At 40.6% G+C, this 8,346-nt stretch overlaps 1 long non-coding RNA gene across 1 annotated transcript; it reads right to left on the reverse strand.

Annotated features, from left to right (window-relative positions):
• Positions 1 to 1,124: 1,124 nt before the first annotated feature.
• Positions 1,125 to 7,346, reverse strand: LOC147577211 (uncharacterized). The gene is made up of 2 exons (XR_015240028.1): positions 6,406 to 7,346; positions 1,125 to 2,816 (listed from the first exon to the last, which is right to left on the reverse strand). It is a non-coding gene; the product is annotated as an uncharacterized LOC147577211 (long non-coding RNA).
• Between the last annotated feature and the right edge of the window lie 1,000 nt (positions 7,347 to 8,346).

An 8,346-nucleotide genomic window follows, 5' to 3' on the forward strand; every position in this document is an offset into this window, starting at 1 on the left:
ATAGTGCTTAGGGAAGAGAAGGGGAATGGAAAGAGGGAGACGCGAATGGGGATAAAGGGAAGAATGAGGAAGAAAAGGAAGAAGTGTGTGTTGGGTTGAAAACTGGGTGTGAAAGAAGAGAAGTAGATGGGAAATGGGGATGGAAAAAGGAAAAAGGCGACTGATCCATTTCCCTAAAAGATTAGATCATCTGAGCAGCTATCTGAGCCGGAGTTGGTTAAATTATCAAGCAATGGGGGGCGCCTGGGTGGCGCAGTCGGTTAAGCGTCCGACTTCAGCCAGGTCACGATCTCGCGGTCCCGGAGTTCGAGCCCCGCGTCGGGCTCTGGGCTGATGGCTCAGAGCCTGGAGCCTGTTTCCGATTCTGTGTCTCCCTCTCTCTCTGCCCCTTCCCCGTTCATGCTCTGTCTCTCTCTGTCCCAAAAATAAATAAACGTTGAAAAAAAAATTATCAAGCAATGGCATCGTAAGTTTTAAAGTTGTGTGTTTTGTAGTTCAAAAAAAGAATCAGGAGAACAGGAGACCGATTTTTTTTAAAAATGCATCCTCTGGTTATGAGGATGTGGCGGCTAAAGAGAAACTCACTGTGTTCAAAGGAACATGTGGAAAGATACATGATATAGAAAATCTGCCACCTACAAGGAAAATCTGGAGGAGAAAATATTTCTGGTTATGCTAGTTAAGTCTGGTCTTGTACTAAGGTTTTCCAGCTTATTCGCCAGGCTGCTGAAGTGGTGATATAAATAAGATGTAATTATTGGTTTGCCCTTGAGAATTATAGACTTTCTGAGATGAAAGGAAAGCATCAGAGACATCACAAACCTGAAATCCCTTAGGTCACAAACCCGAGTATGTAGTGAGGTCAGAGACATTAATGTATGAAGGGGGCCCAGTGGGGTAGTGTGGTGATCAGCAAAGGTGTGCCCGCGTAAAAGGGATGGTTTAGCTATGCGAGAACCCAGGCTCTGCATTGCCAGATCTTCTATTTCGCATAAGAAATTGGAAACACAGATTTACATGTAAAATAACCTACTTATCTCTTTCTCTCTGCCCCTCCAGTGCGTGCTCGCTCGCTCTCTCTCTCTCTCAAAAATAAATAAATAACCTAGTTTTCTTTTCATATTTACTTACTTTTTATATTTATTTTTAATAGACTGTTTTTAGAGCAGTTTTATGTTCACAACAAATTGAACAGAAGGTACAGAGATTTCCCATATACTCCCACGCATGTATAGTTTCAAATAATGTTTGTCTGATCCCGAATGCCATGTTATTTCCAATGTGCCACATGGCTTCTCAATTCCAAATACCCACCAACATTTTTTTTTTGATGTTTATTTTTGAGAGAGAGGGGGAGAGAGAGCAAGCAAGGGAGGGGCAGAGAGAGAGGGAGACAGATCCTAAGTGGGGTCCGCGCTGACAGCAGAGAGCCCGATGGAGGACTTGAACTCAAGAACTGCGAGATCATGACCCTAAGCCAAAGTCAGACGCTTAACCGACTGAGCCACCAGGGGCCCTGGCCACCAAAAATGTTTTAATTAATAACCTTTACTTTTTGTAGCAATCTTAGATAAATGAAAGCTAAGCAGAAACAGAGTGGAAAGTACAGAGTTCCTGTATATTTTCTTCCCCCACACATGCCTAGCCTCCCCCAGTATCAACATTGCCCACCAGAGTGCTACATTTGTTACAACTGATAAACCTACATTAACTCATCATTATTCCCCAGAGTGGATAGTTTACACCGAGGTTAACTCTTGGTGTTGTACATTCTATGGGTCTGGACAAATGTATGACCTATTGTTCCCTCCCTCCAATCCTGACAACCACTGATCTTTTTATCGTCTCTATAGTTGTGCCTTTTCCAGAATGTCATATGAGTCCATAACCGCACAGTAGGTAGCCTTTTCAGATTAGCTGCTTTCATTCAGTAATATGCATTTAAGATTCATCCATTTCTTTTTATTGCTTCATAGCTCATTTTCTTTTTAGCACTGAAAAATATTCTGTTGTCTAGATGTACCGCAGTTTATTTATCCATTCACCCACCGAAGGACATCTTGGTTGCTTCCAAATTTAAGCAGTCATAAATGAAGCTGCTTAAACATCTGTGTCCAGGCTTTTGTGTGGATATCAGTCATCAACTCTTTTGAGTACATACCAAGGAGCCCAACTGCTGGGTGGTATGGTAAGAGTATATTAGGTTTTGTAAGAAACCACCAAGCTGTCTTCCAAATCGCCTGTACAATTTGGCACCCCTACAAGCAATGAATGACAGTTCCTGTTACTCCACATTCTCACCAGCATTTGGTGTTTTCAGTGTCCTGGATCTTGGCTATTCTGGCAGGTGAGTAGAGGTATCTCCTTGTCGTCATGAGGAGTTTTTAAATGCTCCAGAATCTTTGATTAAAAGCAAGAAGAAAGGGAGGCAGGGAGGGAGAGAGGAAGAGCCCTGTGTGAATCAAATAAACCGCATCTGGAATTCTGATCCCATGCAATATTTCAGAGACAAGGAGATAAAGAGTTTGACCCATGAAAAGGCAAGGGTCCAGTCAAGATCACACAGTTAGTTGCTGGAACAGCAGAGATCATCTTAGGATGCAGGCTTCCTTTCTCCCAGCTCAGAGCCTGCCTGGTTTGTGCAGCTTCAGATATTTTCACAAATTCACACTGAAAGTTTTATGTTTCTTCAGAGCTTGGCAGTGGCCTTGCTTGTATGCTTCCCTCAACTTAACGGCTTGGTTGAAACGTTTCCAGATAAACTCCAGCTCCACAGCCAATGTTGCTCTGGCCCATCAAGTAAGTCTTCTCTCAATCTGGGAGGCAAGTTGGAAACAAAGGTTAAACACTGATGTTTTATGGAGGATCTGAGAGTCAGAATCGGTGCAATTGAAACCTCCACTCCATGCTGGGCCTAATGTTTTGGAATCTATGTCTTTTCTTTCTACTAAGCATTTCCAGTGTGTTGGTGCTGAGGTGAATATAAAAGCTATTCCAGGAATAAGGATTTACTAAAGCTTTTAGTTTAGGTTTATTTATTTATTTATTTATTTATAAGTACTCTGCCTTAACTTATGCAAGTAAACCTCGGAGCCAAAGATTCCATGAAAGAAACTAAGTTCTAAGTAGTTAGAAGCATAAAGATGGTGCATAAAATGATGACAATAAAAGCCAAAAGGACAGAAAGGTGACAAAAGATGAGAGGGAAAAGCTGTGTGCTCAGAATAAAAAGGAAGTTAACACTACTAAGGAGGGGTATTATTTTATTAATCTATAAATATGGCCCAAACGGTATTTTTTAGGAAAGGGATCCTTCAATACATCTTCAATGACAGACAGGAAAAAGAAGCTTTAAGGCAGCATTTGAAAAGTAATTATGTACAATAAGTGTCTACGGCTTATAGCCCCTTCAGTGTCGAAACTCACTCTTACAATCATTCAGCACCACATGTGTTTGATTTTTTTACTCTAAAATTGGCTCTGGCACAGAAACTTAGTAGATTTCTAGAGATTCTCACATAATCATGATTATTTTAGGAATCACGAGTACTGTGAGTTATAAATATTTATATCATATCTTCTTTTATACCAAAGCTGTTTACTATTTTAATGTGTGAGAGATCTGGGGAGGGAATTTTTTTATATTTTATAATACTGGAAAAGACTTGGTGATCCCTAGAACCCAGAGCACTATTTTCCTCTGGTGAACTGATGTCGCTATTGTCATTAGAAGTCGTCTTCAAAGACCTGGCGATTTTGATAAAAGCAATATAGAGCTACCCATACAAGAGAAATTCTTTCATGTGCTTTCAACCAATAGAATTTAATAAAACATGGTTCGTCTGTTTTGTGTTTTTTTACCCGAATCTTCAGAATGGTCTGCTATTGCTGATAGCTTTAGTCAACAAAAACAAACATTTTGGGTGGGAGGAGATGCATACCATAGTATTTACCATTAAAATTGAGGAAGGGAGGAAAATAAAGGTCAAGGTAATTTGGGTTTCAATTATTTTTCTCTACTAGTATTAGTAAAGACACAACTTTCCAATAATCAAATTCATTTCCATAAATGTCATTATAAAATTCAGAATACCTTTTATCACACCTCTATAGCAAAGTCTTTTCCTTCTCCCTTGCTTTCCTATCGAGGGGGCCTGTGGTCAGCCTGTGTGGGAGGAACCGAACATCCTAGGGTAACTGCAAACACGGGATCCTCTCCTCAGTTGGCACATCATTGAGAAATTTGACCTCCCACCCCACAAGTCCTCAGATTGTGTCATTAGCCCTGAACCCATGGAGACTGTTTTACGTTTTACTGTTTATTTACTTTTGAGAGAGACAGAGACAGAATGCGAGTGGGTTAGGGACAGAGAGAGGGAGACACAAAAGCAGAAGCAGGCTCCAGGCTCCGAGCTGTCAGCACAGAGCCCGATGTGGGGCTTGAACTCATGAGCTGGAAGATCATGACCTGAACCGAAGTCGGACGCTCAACCAACTGAGCCACCCAGGCGCCCTGAGACTGTTTTATACTCTTAACAATCTTCTTGGGGTCGGGAGGGTTGGTTCTCATCTAACACCGTGTTGGGAAATACTACCTTTATGCTGAAGACTCCCACATTCACCTCTTTTTAGGCCTCTCTCCTGAACTTAAGATCGTATGTCTAACTGCCTTAAAGTTACCTCAGATACAGCATATCCGAATGAGCTCATTATCTTCCTCTGAATCCCAGGGGACAGAACCATCCATCCAATTGCCTAAGACATAAATCTGGTTGTAAGCATTGGCTCTTCTCTCTCACTCTTTTCCCTGTAGCCAATTAATTACTCATTTCTGTTTTCTTCAGCAATCTCGTTTGCCTCCAATTTGCCAAATTTTCTACTACTCACAATGAAGGACTCTATGATATGTTTCCTGGATTATTGCCATATCTTTTCAAATGGGATCTGCTCCTTCATTTTTGAAACCCCCTACAACTAACTCATTTCCGTAGGCAGACTGACCTTTAAAAAAGTCATGCTGACCATACCCATCCGCTAAAACACCTACGTAGTTCCTCATCGCTCTTCAGGTAAAGTCTGAGACATACATGGCTTATGTGGTCCGTGCGACTGTCCCTCGAGAGTCTTTAGCCTCCCTGGTTTTCCACATTCCACTTTATTCAGTCTCTTCTCCTGACCTAAACTGTCTAATTTATCACTCTTCAGAATTCAGCTTAGAGTATTACTTCCCTTGAAAGCTTCCCCTGAGATTTCCTACATGCTTTTCTAGCAAACTGGACTTCCCTTATCTTCAAACCTATAACTGTACTGCAATCACATATTTCTTTAGTCAAAAGAGGTTTATTGAGTCTCCACATGCCAAGGGCTATTCTAGTTATGCTCAGTATAGTAGTGAACACGACAAACAAGTTTCCATTCTCCAGGGCTATACTTCAATGGGAGCTATTAAATTAACACATAAATACATGTCAGAGAGTGGTGAGTGCCATGAAAAAGAACAAGGCAAGGTAATAAGATATAGCGTAATCGGAGCAAGAAGAAATTTATAGTTCATGGTAATTAGGGAAGGCGTCTCTGATAAGCCAGCAGAGTCATGAAAATGGGGCGGGGGGGAGCGAGTCATATGGCTTTCTGAGGAAGAGGATCCCAGGTAACAGAACAATACACACAGACACACCAAGAGAGGAATGAGCAGAGCAAAATCTAGGACAAGGAAAGGTCCAGGAAGGTTAGAGCCGACAAGGCAAGGAGGACAACCATAAGGGTGAGGCCGGAGTAGGGGGAGTCAGGGGCAGATGGCAACAGTCATTCAGCCATTGCTAGCCCTCATGTACACTTTGGGTGTTATTTTGTGTGGAATGAAAACCATAGAGTCTTGTCACCTGACTTAGAAGGATTACTGACTGCTGTTTGGAAAAAAGACTAAGAGACATGTGTAGGGGAAAGAGAGTATTTGGAAGATTATTGCAGTCAGTAGTCTTGGCAAGAGCCAATAGTAGCTTAGACTGCTATGTAGTGTTGGAGACAGTAGGAAGCGATGTTCTTGGAACATGTTTTGAAGGTAAAGTCAAAAGTATTTGCAGATGTTTTGGACACAAGATGTAAGAGAAAGAGAGGAGTCAAGGATTATACCATAGTTTTCATCTCAACAGCTAAGAATATAGTTACCATTAGGGGCACCCGGGTGGCTCAGTCGGTAAAGCGTCTGACTTCGGCTCAGGTCATGATCTCACGTTCCGTGGGTTCGAGCCCTGTGTTGGGCTCTGTGCTGACATCTCAGAGCTTGGAGCCTGCTTCGATTCTGTGTCTCCCTCTCTCTCTGCCCCTCGCCTGTTCACACTCTGTCTCTCTCTCTCTCTCTCTCTCAAAAATAAATAAACATAAAAAAAAAAAGAATATAGTTACCATTATATGGAGATGAAGAAGTCTATGCCAGGGCCAAAGTTAGGAGGGAGAAATCAAGAATTCAGTGTTGGGCGTGGTAGGTTTGAGATGCCCATGAGAGATCTAAGTGGAGATGTAGAGAACAAGTTGGATATTAATCAAAATGGATATAGTTGCCGTGGCTTAATCACATCCTGAAATTTTTAAAAAGTGAGGATGGAGACCTGGTTTTTGGTTTTGGTTTTCCATCTGCTAAATTCCTATCCTTAAGACGTGCTTGGTACAAGTAGGCATTCCATCAGTAATTGATATTTGATTTAAAAATGTATAAATGAATTTCTAGTTTCATGATTTGAAAAGAGCCTCAGATATTTTTAGTGATTTCTGAGCCAGGACCAATGATTCTATGATTTCATTTGTTTAATAAGAAACTATGTGAATCGAGAATGAGGAATTGTTCACGCCAGCAAAGTGTACTCTGAAACAACATCAACAAGACAAAACAATTCTTTTTCACTGGACAAACCATCAGGGGATTGCTTACTTGACAAATTTCACCTGTTCAAGGCTTAAGTGTCTGTGACATTGTATCCAAGAGATACTTAATCGGCTTTGTTTGCAGAGTCCCCCTTATGATAGCCTAATCACTTCTTCTCTGTGACAATAAGGAAGTAGGGACAACTGCCTTCAGATTAGAGCTTGCAAACTGCCCTGACAATCTCGATCTGAGTTCATTCAGTGTTGGCCTATAGAGGGATAAAAGAAAATTAATTGGCAACAAATGAACGAGAGAATTTTATTTACATTTGGATTTCTGGGTTGTTTTTTTTTTTAAATAAAAATGATTAATATTGAGCCACACTGGGCCAGCTGTCTGGCAATGTGTTAACTGGCTGGTAACGAGGGGCTTCTCTAGGATGGCTGTGTGCTCATCGGCGACCCCACTTCAGCAAGTGATCTAATTAGCATTATATTAGACAAAGGTTGTAGACCACCCAGAAATTTTCTTTCTTAAAAATTAATAGTGGAAAAAAAAAAAAAGAATCAGTATTGTCTGGGGGGGAAAAAAGTGAACCTCAACCCATATCTCACACCATAGAGAAAAATCAGTTGAGAAAGATCACAGACCTAAATGTAAAAACTACAAGTATGGAGTTTCTAGAATATTCATAAGGGTGTAAGAATATTCATAAGAGAATATTTTCAGAAACTAGGGGTAGGCAAGAATTTTCTAGACAGACTCTAAAATTAACTATTCTAAGCTATTTAAAAGACTATTTTTAACTATCAACTATTGAAGTATTAAAAATTAATGTAACAGACTTTATCAAAATTTTAAATTTCTGTTTATTAAAAGATATTACGAAGAAATTGAATAGGAAGGTCATGGACTGAGAAAAAATATTTACTATACATATAAGCAACTCTAACTCAATAAGAAGAAGAAAGGGGCACCTGGGTGGCTCAGTCGGTTAAGCATCCAACTTCAGCTCAGGTCATGATCTCACGGCTTGTGAGTTTGAGCCCCAGGTCAGGCTCTATGCTGACAGCTCAGAGCCTGGAGCCTCTTCAGATTCTGTGTCTTTCTCCCTCTCTCTCTCTCTCTCTCTCTCTCTGCCCCTCCCCCACTCACACTCTGTCTCTGTCTCTCAAAAATAAAATAAACATTAAAAAAATAAAAATAAGAAGAAGAAAAGTAACCTAATCTAAACATGGGCAAAAAGCTTATACAGGCAGGTCACAAAGGAAGAAATACAAATGGCAAAAAAAAACATGAAAAAATGTTCAACATCCTCGGTCATTGGAGAGGTGCAAATTAAAAGTCACATTACATGCCCATCAGAATGGCTAAAATAAAAAAGCCTAATACTGCCAAATCTGAGTAAGGATATGAAACAACTGGAACTCTCACACATCGCTGGCATATAAATTGGTAAATGAGTTTGAAAGTTAGTCTGGCAA

Source organism: Puma concolor, chromosome C2, assembly GCF_028749965.1.
Source record: "Puma concolor isolate L17-30 chromosome C2, mPumCon1.1.hap2, whole genome shotgun sequence".
NCBI lineage: Eukaryota > Metazoa > Chordata > Mammalia > Carnivora > Felidae > Puma > Puma concolor.